This window comes from Triticum urartu, chromosome 7A (genome assembly GCF_056163025.1).
Source record: "Triticum urartu cultivar PI428250 chromosome 7A, HENAU_Tu73, whole genome shotgun sequence".
NCBI classification, from domain to species: Eukaryota; Viridiplantae; Streptophyta; class Magnoliopsida; order Poales; family Poaceae; genus Triticum; species Triticum urartu.
The window spans coordinates 146,081,192-146,094,625 of NC_141879.1; positions in this window are offsets into that span (position 1 = coordinate 146,081,192).

Here is a 13,434-nt window from a genome sequence, read left to right on the forward strand (position 1 = left end):
TCATTAAGGTAAACCCAACCATAGCATTAAGATATATTGGTCCCCCTTCAATCCCGTATGCATCAATTTCTATGCTAGGTTGAAGCTTCTGTCAGTCTTGCCCTCCAATACATAGTCCTATCAACATACAACTAACCCTATGGTGTGATCCACTTATACGTCTCCGTCGTATCTATAATTTTTGATTGTTCCATGCCAATATTATTCAACTTTCATATACTTTTTGGCAACTTTTTATATTATTTTTGGGACTAACATATTGATCCAGTGCCCAGTGCCAGTTCCTGTCTGTTGCATGTTTTTGGTTTCGCAGAATATCCATATCAAAAGGAGTCCAAACGGGATAAAAACGGACGGAGCTTATATTTGTAAAATATGGATAATTCGGAAGGAAAATCAACGCGAACCAGTGCCCGAGGTGGTCACGAGGCAGGGGGCGCCCCCCCTTAGGGCGCGCCCCCTACCCTCTTGAGCCCACCGTAAGGCGGTTGACGCTCTTCTTTTGCCGCAAGAAAGCTAATATTCGAAAAAAAATCACAACGAAGGTTTCAGGCCAATCGGAGTTACGGATCTCCATATATATATATGAAACGGTGAAACAGAGCCAGAACAGAACGCAGAAACAGAGAGAGACAGAGAGACAGATCCAATCTTGGAGGGGCTCTCGCCCCTCCCATGCCATGGAGGCCAAGGACCAGAGCGGAAACCCTTCTCCCATCTAGGGAGGAGGTCAAGGAAGAAGAAGACGAAGGGGCCCCCTCTCCCCTTCTCTTCCGGTGGCCCCGGAACGCTGCCGTGGCCATCATCATCATCACCGCGATCTACACCAACACCTCCGCCATCTTCACCAACATCTCCATCACCTTCCCCCCTCTATCTACAGCGGTCCACTCTCCCGCAACCCGCTGTACCCTCTACTGGAACATGGTGCTTTATGCTTCATATTATTATCCAATGATGTGTTGCCATCCTATGATGTCTGAGTAGATTTTCATTATCCTATCGATGGTTGATGAATTGCTATGATTGATTTCATTTGCTTGTGGTTATGTTGCTGTCCTTTGGTGCCCATCATATGATTGCGCGCGTGGATCACACCCTAGGGTTAGTTGTATGTTGATAGGACTATGTATTGGAGGGCAAGAGTGACAGAAGCTTCAACCTAGCATAGAAATTGATGCATAGGGGATTGAAGGGGGACCAATATACCTTAATGCTATGGTTGGGTTTTACCTTAATGAACATTAGTAGTTTAGGATGCTTGCTAATAGTTCCAATCATAAGTGCATAGAATTCCAAGTCAGGGATGACATGCTAGGAGTTGCCTCTCCCACATAATACTTGTTATCGGTCTAGTAAAGTAGTCAATTGCTTAGGGGCAATTTCGCAACTCCTACCACCACTTTTCCACACTTGCTATATTTACTTTATTGTTGCTTTATCTAAACAGCCCCTATTTTTTATTTACGCACTATTTATTAACTTGCAAACCAATCCAACAACACCTACAAAGTACTTCTAGTTTCATACTTGTTCTAGGTAAAGCGAACGTCAAGCGTGCGTAGAGTTGTATCGGTGGTCGATAGAACTTGGGAATATTTGTTCTACCTTTAGCTCCTCGTTGGGTTCGACACTCTTACTTATCGAAAACTTTTGTGATCCCCTGTACTTGTGGGTTATCAAGACCATTTTCTGGCGCCGTTGCCAGGGAGCAATAGCGTGGGGTGAATATTCTCGTGTGTGCTTGTTTGCTTTATCACTAAGTAATTTTTATTTGCGGTTCTTAGTTGTTCTTCATCTTTAGTTATGGATATGGAACACGAAATACCAAAAAAATTAGGTGTACTTTCTACTCATGGAGATGGAGAACCTCCTAAAACCCTCGATGCTGGTTATGTGAAAGATATTATGTACTACTTTAATAATCCTGAGAAAACTTCATTCAATTATCTAATGGGAGTAACGTTGGATCAACGTGAATACTTTAGGGATTACCGCTTGACACAAAAAGGGAAACTATTATGGGATCAAATTCATATATTGAAGTGGTATGCTAGGCAACTATGCTTGAGATATGATTATACTTGTTGCTCTAACATGAAGGCTCCATACCTTCCCTTTTCATGCAAATTTAATGATAATAAGACCTTAGCTTCTTATGCTAATGGTATATATGATTACTATGATGTGGAACAAATAGAAGAATTTGTTGCTTTTATGGGTGCTTATGAAATTGAATCTATGTTTAAAGAGTTTGAAGATTTTGATGATTCGGTTTATAGACCTAAAAATTTTGCTATCCTTAAATATTGTTATGAGAATTATGAATACAATTACGAAATTAATGTGCTTATTGAGAAAGTCTCCGCTGTCCAAGAAGAGACTAATATTTTCCAGGAATCTATGGAAGAAGAAGTTGATGACACTGTGAGCTCATTGGATGAAAAAGATGAGGAGGAGAGCGAAGAACAAAAGGAGGAAGAGCGGATTGATCACCCATGCCCACCTTCTAATGAGAGTAACTCTTCAACTCATACATTGTTTAATTTCCCTTCGTTCTTACCGAAGGATGATTGCTATGATGATTGTTATGACCCCGTTGATTCTTTTGAAATATCCCTTTTTGATGATGCTTGCTATGCTTGTGGCCAAGATGCCAATATGAATTCTATTATCTTTTTGAATTCTCCCGACTACACTATATCGGAGAAGTTTGCCCTTATTAAGAATTATATTGATGGGTTGCCTTTTACCGTTGCACATGATGATTTTGATGAATATAATATGCATGTGCTTGCTGCTTATACTTGCAATTATTATGAGAGAGGAACTATATCTCCACCTCTCTATGTTTCCAATACATTAAAATTGCAAGAAACTGTTTATACTATGCATTGGCCTTTACTTTGTGTGCATGAATTGTTCTTTTATGACATGCCGATGCATAGGAAGAGAGTTAGACTTCGTCATTACATGATATATGTTACCTTATGCTCACCACTAAATTACAAGTTATTGTTAATTAAAATTGGCTTTGATATACCTTGGGATCCGGGTGGATCCGTTACTTGAGCACTATATGCCTAGCTTAATGGCTTTAAAGAAAGCGCTGCCAGGGAGAAAACCCGGAAGTTTTAGAGAGTCATTTATTTCTGTTGAGTGCTTTTATATAGTTTAAAAATAACAAAAATAAAGAGGGGAACCCAAAACTTTTTCAAAAATGAAAGCGAAAGTGAGAAAGACAAGCATTGTTGAAGTGGGAGCTAGCCTTGAACTTTGTTCATGCTCATGGAAACTTTGTGAATCTTGATTACAGAAACTTTTCAATAAAAATAATTATCCCCTTGTACAATTCCATTGTATTATAAAAATAATGTGCCAAGGTTTGCCTTTAGGATGTTTACATTTGCTTGATGGTTTGTACGGTGCAGGACAGAAACTTTGGCTGTAGTGCGCGATTTTACGTTTTTAGCTGGAACATCAAATGGTTATGATTCTTTTTGAAGTGTCTTCCTATACAAATTTATTATTTTTCCTAATTTTGGTAGAATTTTTCAAGTATCAGAAGTATGGTGGATGTTCAGATTATTACAGACTGTTCTGTTTTTGACAGATTCTGTTTTTGATGCATAGTTTGCTTGTTTTGATGAAACTATCAATTTATATTAGTGGATTAAGCCATGAAAAAGTTATATTACAGTAGACACAATGAAAAAACAAAATATGAATTGGTTTGCAACAGTACTTAGAGTAGTGATTTTCTTTATTATACTGACGGATCTTACCGAGTTTTCTGTTGAAGTTTTGTGTGGATGAAGTGTTTGATGATTGAGAAGGTTTCGATGTGAGAAGAAGGAAGAGAGGCAAGAGCTCAAGCTTGGGGATGCCCGAGGCACCCCAAGTAAATATTCAAGGAGACTCAAGCATCTAAGCTTGGGGATGCTGGGAAGGCATCCCCTCTTTCTTCAACAAGTATCGGTATGTTTTCGGATTCGTTTCGTTCATGCGATATGTGCAATCTTGGAGCGTCTTTTGCATTTAGTTTTCTTTTTAATTTTATGCACCATGCTGGTATGAGGTATTCCTTGGTTGATTTATAGAATGCTCATTGCACTTCAGTTATATCTTTTGAGTATGGCTTTATAGAATGCTTCATGTGCTTCACTTATATCATTTGAAGCTTGGATTGCCTGTTTCTCTTTACATATACAACCGCCATTTGTAGAATGCTCTTTTGCTTAACTTAGATTTGTTAGAGCGTGGGCATATCTTTTGTAGAAAGAATTAAACTCTCTTGCTTCACTTATACCTATTTAGAGAGATGACAGGAATTGGTCGTTCACATGGTTAGTCATAAAATCCTACATAAAACTTGTAGATCACTGAATATGATATGTTTGATTCCTTGCAATAGTTTTGAGATATAAAGATGGTGATATTAGAGTCATGCTAGTGGATAGTTGTGGATTGTAAAAATACTTGTGTTGAGGTTTGTGATTCCTGTAGCATGCACGTATGGTGAACCGTTATGTAACGAAGTCGGAGCATGATTTATTTATTGATTGTCTTCCTTATGAGTGGCGGTCGGGGACGAGCGATGGTCTTTTCCTACCAATCTATCCCCCTAGGAGCATGCGCATAGTACTTTGTTTCAATGACTAATAGATTTTTGCAATAAGTATGTGAGTTCTTTATGACTAATGTTGAGTCCATGGATATATGCACTCTCACCCTTCCACCGTTGCTAGCCTCTCTAGTACCGCGCAAATTTCGCCGGTACCATAAACCCACCATATACCTTCCTCAAAACAGCCACCATACCTACCTATCATGGCATTTCCATAGCCATTCCGAGATATATTGCCATGCAACTTCCATCATCATCATATACATGACTTGAGCATTCCTTGTCATATTGCTTTGCATGATTGTAAGATAGCTAGCATGATGCTTTCATGGCTTGTCCATTTTTTATGTCATTGCTACGTTAGATCATTGCACATCGTGGTACACCGCCGGAGGCATCCATATAGAGTCATACTTTGTTCTAGACATTGAGTTGTAATATTGAGTTGCAAGTAAATAAAAGTGTGATGGTCATCATTATTAGAGCATTGCCACAGTGAGGAAAGGATGATGGAGACTATGATTCCCCCATAAGTCGGGATGAGACTACGGACTTTAAAAAAAATAAAAGAGGCCAAAAAGCCCAAATAAAAAAAAGAGGCCAAAGAAGCCCAAATAAAAAAAGAGGCCAAAAAGCCCACCAAAAAAACAAAAAAATGAGAGACAGAGAGAGAAGGGGCAGTGCTACTATCCTTTTTCCACACTTGTGCTTCAAAGTAGCACCATGTTCTTCATATAGAGAGTCTCTTGAGTTATCACTTTCATATACTAGTGGGAATTTTCATTATAGAACTTGGCTTGTATATTCCGATGATGGGCTTCCTCAAATGCCCGAGGTCTTCATGAGCAAGCAAGTTGGATGCACACCCACTTAGTTTCAGTTAGAGCTTTCATACACTTATAGCTCTAGTGCATCCGTTGCATGGCAATCCCTACTCACTCACATTGATATCTATTGATGGGCATCTCCATAGCCCGTTGATACGCCTAGTTGATGTGAGACTATCTTCTCCTTTTATCTTCTCCACCATCATATTCTATTCCACCTATAGTGCTATGTCCATGGCTCACGCTCATGTATTGCGTGAAAATTGAAAAGGTTTGAGAACGTCAAAAGTATGAAACAGTTGCTTGGCTTGTCATCGGGGTTGTGCATGATGTGAATATTTTGTGTGGTGAAGATGGAGCATAGCCAGACTATATTATTTTGTAGGGATAACTTTCTTTGGCCATGTTATTTTGAAAAGACATGATTGCTTTATTAGTAGGCTTGAAGTATTATTGTTTTTATGTCAAATGATAGACTATTGCTTTGAATAATATTCATGCCATGATTAGACATATGATCAAGATTATGCTAGGTAGCATTCCACATCAAAAATTATCTTTTTTATCATTTACCTACTCGAGGACGAGCAGGAATTAAGCTTGGGGATGCTGATACATCTCCATCGTATCTATAATTTTTTATTGTTCCATGCCAATATTATTCAACTTTCATATACTTTTTGGCAACTTTTTATATTATTTTTGGGACTAACATATTGATCCAGTGCCCAGTGCCAGTTCCTGTCTGTTGCATGTTTTTGGTTTCGCATAATATCCATATCAAACGGAGTCCAAACGGGATAAAAACGGACGGAGCTTATTTTCGGAAAATATGGAAAATTCAGAAGGAAAATCAACGCGAACCAGTGCCCGAGGTGGTCACGAGGCAGGGGGGCGCCCCCCCTTAGGGCGCGCCCCTACCCTCGTGAGCCCACTGTAAGGCGGTTGACGCTCTTCTTTTGCCGCAACAAAGCTAATATTCGGAAAAAATCACGGCGAAGGTTTCAAGCCAATCGGAGTTACGGATCTCCATATATATACGAAACGGTGAAACAGAGCCAGAATAGAACGCAAAAACAGAGAGAGACAGAGAGACAGATCCAATCTCGGAGGGGCGAGATGCCATGGAGGCCAAGGACTTGAGGGGAAACCCTTCTCCCATCTAGGGAGGAGGTCAAGGAAGAAGAAGACGAAGGGCCCCCCTCTCCCCTTCTCTTCCGGTGGCGCCGGAATGCTGTCGTGGCCATCATCATCATCACCGCGATCTACACCAACACCTCCGCCATCTTCACCGACATCTCCATCACCTTCCCCCCTCTATCTACAGCGGTCCACTCCCCCGCAACCCATTGTACCCTCTACTTGAACATGGTGCTTTATGCTTCATATTATTATCCAATGATGTGTTGCCATCCTATGATGTCTGAGTAGATTTTCGTTGTCCTATCGGTGGTTGATGAATTGCTATGATTGATTTAATTTGCTTGTGTTTATGTTGCTATCCTTTGGAGCCCATCATATGATTGCGCGTGTGGATCACACCCTAGGGTTAGTTGTATGTTGATAGGACTATGTATTGGAGGGCAAGAGTGACAGAAGCTTCAACCTAGCATAGAAATTGATGCATACGGGATTGAAGGGGGACCAATATACCTTAATGCTAATGTTGGGTTTTACCTTAATGAACATTAGTAGTTGCGGATGCTTGCTAATAGTTCCAATCATAAGTGCATAGAATTCCAAGTCAGGGGTGACATGCTAGTAGTGGCCTCTCCCACATAATACTTGCTATCGGTCTAGTAAAGTAGTCAATTGCTTAGGGGCAATTTCACAACTCCTACCACCACTTTTCCACACTCGCTATATTTACTTTATTGTTTCTTTATCTAAACAGTCCCTACTTTTTATTTATGCACTCTTTATTAACTTGCAAACCTATCCAACAACACCTACAAAGTACTTCTAATTTCATACTTGTTCTAGGTAAAGCAAACGTCAAGCGTGCATAGAGTTGTATCAGTGGTCGATAGAACTTGAGGGAATATTTGTTCTACCTTTAGCTCCTCGTTGGGTTCGACACTCTTACTTATCCAAAACTATTGCGATCCCCTATACTTGTGGGTTATCATCCACGCGCGCGCTCATATGATGGGCACCAAAGGACAAGAACATAACCACAAGCAAATTAAATCAATCATAGCAATTCAGCAACCACCGATAGGACAACGAAAATCTACTCAGACATCATAGGATGGCAACACATCATTGGATAATAATATGAAGCATAAAGCACCATGTTCAAGTAGAGGGTACAGCGGGTTGCGGGAGAGTGGACCGCTGTAGATAGAGGGGGGATGGTGATGGAGATGTTGGTGAAGATGGCGGAGGTGTTGGTGAAGATTGCGGTGATGATGATGATGATGGCCACGGCGGCATTCCGGCGCCACCGGAGGAGAGGGGGAGAGGGGCCCCTTCTTCCTCTTCTTCCTTGACCTCCTCCCTAGATGGGAGAAGGGTTTCCCCTCTGGTCCTTGGCCTCCATGGCATGGGAGGGGCGAGAGCCCCTCCGAGATTGGATCTATCTCTTTGTTTCTCTCTGGTTCTGCGTTCTCCCCTGGCTCTGTTTCACCGTTTCGTATATATATGGAGATCTGTAACTCCGATTGGCCTGAAACCTTCGCCGTGATTTTTTTCCGAATATTATCTTTCTTGCGGAAAAATAAGAGCATCAACCGCCTTACGGTGGGCTCACGAGGGTAGGGGCGCGTCCTAAGGGGGGGCGCCCCTACCTCGTGACCACCTCGGGCACTGATTCACGTTGATTTTCCTTCCGAATTTTCCATATTTTCCAAAAATAAGCTCCGTCCGTTTTTATCCCGTTTGGACTCTGTTTGATATGGATATTCTGCGAAACCAAAAACATGCAACAGACAGGAACTGGCACTGGGCACTGGATCAATATGTTAGTCCCAAAAATAATATAATAAGTTGCCAAAAAGTATATGAAAGTTGAATAATATTGGCATGGAACAATAAAAAATTATAGATACGACGAAGACGTATCAACATCCCCAAGCTTAATTCTTGCTCGTCCTCGAGTAGGTAAATGAGAAAAAAGATAATTTTTGATGTGGAATGCTACCTAGCATAATCTTGATCATATGTCTAATCATGGCATGAATATTAAGACACGAGTGATTCGAAGCAATAATCTATCTTTTGACATAAAGACAATAATATTTCAAGCATACCAACCAAGCAATTATGTCTTATTGAAATAACATAGCCAAAGAAAGCTCATCCCTACAAAATCATATAGTCTGTCTATGCTCCATCTTCACCACACAAAATATTTACATCATGCACAACCCCGATGACAAGCCAAGCAATTGTTTCATACTTTTGATGTTCTCAAACCTTTTCAACTTTCACGCAATACATGAGCGTGAGCCATGGACATAGCACTTTAGGTGGAATAGAATATGATGGTGGGGGTTATGTGGAGAAGACAAAAAAGGAGAAAGATAGTGTCACATCAACTAGGCGTATCAACGGGCTATGGAGATGCCCATCAATAGATATCAATGTGAGGAGTAGGGATTGCCATGCAACAGATGCACTAAGAGCTATAAGTGTATGAAAGCTCAAACTGGAAACTAAGTGGGTGTGCATCCAACTTTCTTGCTCATGAAGACCTCGGACGTTTGAGGAAGCCCATCATCGGAATATACAAGCCAAGTTCTATAATGAAAATTCCCACTAGTATATGAAAGTGATAACTCAAGAAACTATCTATATGAAGAACATGGTGCTCATTTGAAGCACAAGTGTGGTAAAAGGATAGTAACATTGCCCCTTCTCTCTTTTTCTCTCATTTTTTTTATTTTTTTATTTTTTTATTTTTTTGGTGGGCTTCTTTGGCCTCTTTTTTTATTTGGGCTTCTTTGGCCTCTTTTATTTTTTTGTAAAGTCCCGAGTCTCATCCCTACTTGTGGGGGAATATAGTCTCCATCATCCTTTCCTCACTGGGGCAATGCTCTAATAATGATGATCGTCACACTTTTATTTACTTACAACTCAATATTACAACTCGATATCTAGAACAAAGATATGACTCTATATGAATGCCTCCGGCGGTGTACCGGGATGTGCAATGATCTAGCGTAGCAATGACATAAAAAACGGACAAGCCATGAAAACATCATGCTAGCTATCTTACGATCATGCAAAGCAATATGACAATAAATGCTCAAGTCATGTATATGATAGTGATGGAAGTTGCTTGGCAATATATCTCGGAATGGCTATGGAAATGCCATAATAGGTAGGTATGGTGGCTGATTTGAGAAAGTTGCGCGGTACTAGAGAGGCTAGCAATGATGGAAGGGTGAGAGTGTGTATAATCCATGTACTCAACATTAGTCATAAAGAACTCACATACTTATTGCAAAAATCTATTAGTCGTCGAAACAAAGTACTAAGCGCATGCTCCTAGGGGGATAGATTGGTAGGAAAAGACCATCGCTCATCCCCGACCACCACTCATAAGGAAGACAATCAATAAATAAATCATGCTCCGACTTCGTTACATAACGGTTCACCATACGTGCATGCTACGGGAATCACAAACCTCAACACAAGTATTTCTACAATCCACAACTACCCACTAGCATGAATCTAATATCACCATCTTTATATCGCAAAACTATTGCAAGGAATCAAACATATCATACTCAGTGATCTACAAGTTTTATGTAGGATTTTATGACTAACCATGTGAATGACCAATTCCTGTCATCTCTCTAAACAGATATAAGTGAAGCAAGAGAGTTTAATTCTTTCTACAAAATATATGCCCACGCTCTAACAAATATAAGTGAAGCAAAAGATCATTCTACAAATGGCGGTTGTCTATGTAAAGAGAAACAGGCAATCCAAACTTCAAATGATATAAGCGAAGCACATGAAGCATTCTATAAAGCCATACTCAAAAGATATAAGTGAAGTGCAATGAGCATTCTATAAATCAACCAAGGACCATCTCATACCAGCATGGTTCATAAAAGAAAAATGAAAACCTAAATGCAAAAGACGCTCCAAGATTGCACATATCGCATGAACGAAACGAATCTGAAAAACATACCGATATTTGTTGAAGAAAGAGGGGATGCCTCCCCATCATCCCCAAGCTTAGACGCTTGAGTCTCCTTGAATATTTACTTGGGGTGCCTCGGGCATCCCCAAGCTTGAGCTCTTGCCTCTCTTCCTTCTTCTCACATCGAGACCTTGTCAATCATCGAACACTTCATCCACACAAAACTTCAACAGAAAACTCGGTAAGATCCGTTAGTATAATAAAGAAAATCACTACTCTAAGTACTATTGAAAACCAATTCATATTTTGTTTTTGCATTGTGTCTACTGTAATATAGCTTTTCCATGGCTTAATCCACTGATATAAGTTGATAGTTTCATCAAAACAAGCAAACTATGCATCAAAAACAGAATCTGTCAAAAACAGAACAGTCCGTAGAAATATGAACATTCACCATACTTATGATACTTGAAAAATTCTGCAAAAATTAGGAAAAATAAAAAAATTGTATGGGAAAATAGTGCAAAAAGAATCAGAACTATTTGACGTTCCAGAAAAAAACGTAAAATCGTGCACTACAGCCAAAGTTTCTGTCCTGCACCGTACAAATCATCAAGCAAATGTAAACATCCTAAAGGCAAACCTTGGCACATTATTTTTATAATACAATGGAATTGTACAAGGGTATAATTATATTTGTTGAAAAGTTTCTGTAATCAAGATTCACAAAGTTTCTGTGAGCATGAACAAAGTTCAAGGCTAGCTCCCACTTCAACAATGCTCGTCTTTCTCACTTTCACTTTTCTTTTTGAAAAAGTTTTGGGTTCCCCTCTTTATTTTTGTTATTTTTAAACTATATGAAAGCACTCAACAGAAATAAATGACTCTCTAAAACTTCCGGGTTGTCTCCCTGGCAGCGCTTTCTTTAAAGCCATTAAGCTAGGCATATAGTGCTCAAGTAGTGAATCCACCCGGATCCCAAGGTATATTGAAGCCAATTTTAATTAGCAATGATTTGTAATTTAGTAATGAGCACAAAGTAACATATATCATATAATGACGAAGTTTAACTCTCTTCCTATGCATCGGCATGTCAGAAAAGAACAATTCATGCACACATAGTAAAGGCCAATGCATAGTATAAATAGTTTCTTGCAATTTTATCATATTAGAAACATAGATAGGTGGAAATATAGTCCCTCTCTCATAATAATTGCAAGTAGGAGCAGCAAGCACATGCATATTATATCTATCAAAATCACCATGTGCAACGGTAAAAGGCAACCCATCAATATAATCGTTAATAAAGGCAAACTTCTCCGATAAAGTGTAGTTGGGAGAATTCAAAAAGATAATAGGACTATCATGTGTGGGTGCAATAGCAATAATTTCATGTTTAACATAAGGAACTATAGCAAGTTCATCTCCATAAGCATAATTCATATTGGCATCTTGGCCACAAGCATAATTCATATTGGCATCTTGGCCACAAGTATAGCAAGCATCATCAAAAATGGATATTTCAAAAGAATCAATGGGATCATAACAATCATCATAGCAATCATCCTTCGGTAGCACGAAGGGAAATTAAATAATGTATGAGTTGAAGAGTTACTCTCATTAGAAGGTGGGCACGGGTAGCTAATCCGCTCTTCCTCCTTTTGTTCTTCGCTCTCCTCATCATCTTTTTCATCCAATGAGCTCACAATTTCATCAATTTCTTCTTTCATAGACTCCTGCAAAATATTAGTCTCTTCTTGGACAGTGGAGACTTTCTTAATAAGCGAATTAATTTCATAATTGTATTCATAATTCTCATAACAATATTTCAGGATAGCTAAATTTTCAGGTCTATAAACAGCATCATCAAAATCTTCAAACTCTTTAAACATAGATTCAATTTCATAAGCACCCTTAAAAGCAACAAATTCTTCTATTTGTTCCACATCATAGTAATCATATATACCATTAGCATAAGAAGCTAAGGTTTCATTATCATTAAAATCACATGAAAAGGGAAGGTGTGGAGCCTTCACCTTAGAGCAACAAGTATAATCATATCTCAAGCATAGTTGCCTAGCATACCAATTCAGTATATGAATTTGATCCCATAATAGTTTCCCTTTTTATGTCAAGCGGCAATCCCTAAAGTATTCACGTTGATCCAACGTTACTCCCATTACATAATGGAATGGGGTTTTCTCAGGATTATTAAAGTAGTACATAATATCTTTCACATAACCAGCATCGAGGGTTTTTGGAGGTTCCTCATCTCCATGAGTAGCAAGTACACCTAATTTTTTTGGTATTTCGTGTTCCATATCCATAACTAAAGATAAAGAACAACTAATAACCGCAAATAAAAATTACTTAGTGATAAAGCAAACAAGCACACACGAGAATATTCACCCCACGCTATTGCTCCTTGGCAACGGCGCCAGAAAAAGGTCTTGATAAGCCACAAGTATAGGGGATCGCAACAGTTTTCGATAAGTAAGAGTGTCGAACCCAACGAGGAGCTAAAGGTAGAACAAATATTCCCTCAAGTTCTATCGACCACCGATACAACTCTACGCATGCTTGACGTTCGCTTTACCTAGAACAAGTATGAAACTAGAAGTACTTTGTAGGTGTTTTCGGAAAGGCTTGCAAGAAAGTAAAGAGCAAGAAAATAAAACTAAGGGGCTATTAAGGTAAAGAAGCAACTAAAATAAATATAGCGAGTGTGGAAAAGTGGTGGTAGGAGTTGCGAAATTGTCCCTTAAGCAATTGACTACTTTACAGGACCGATAGCAAGTATTATGTGGGAGAGGCCACTGCTAGCATGTCATCCCTTACTTGGAATTCTATGCACTTATGATTGGAACTATTAGCAAGCATCCGCA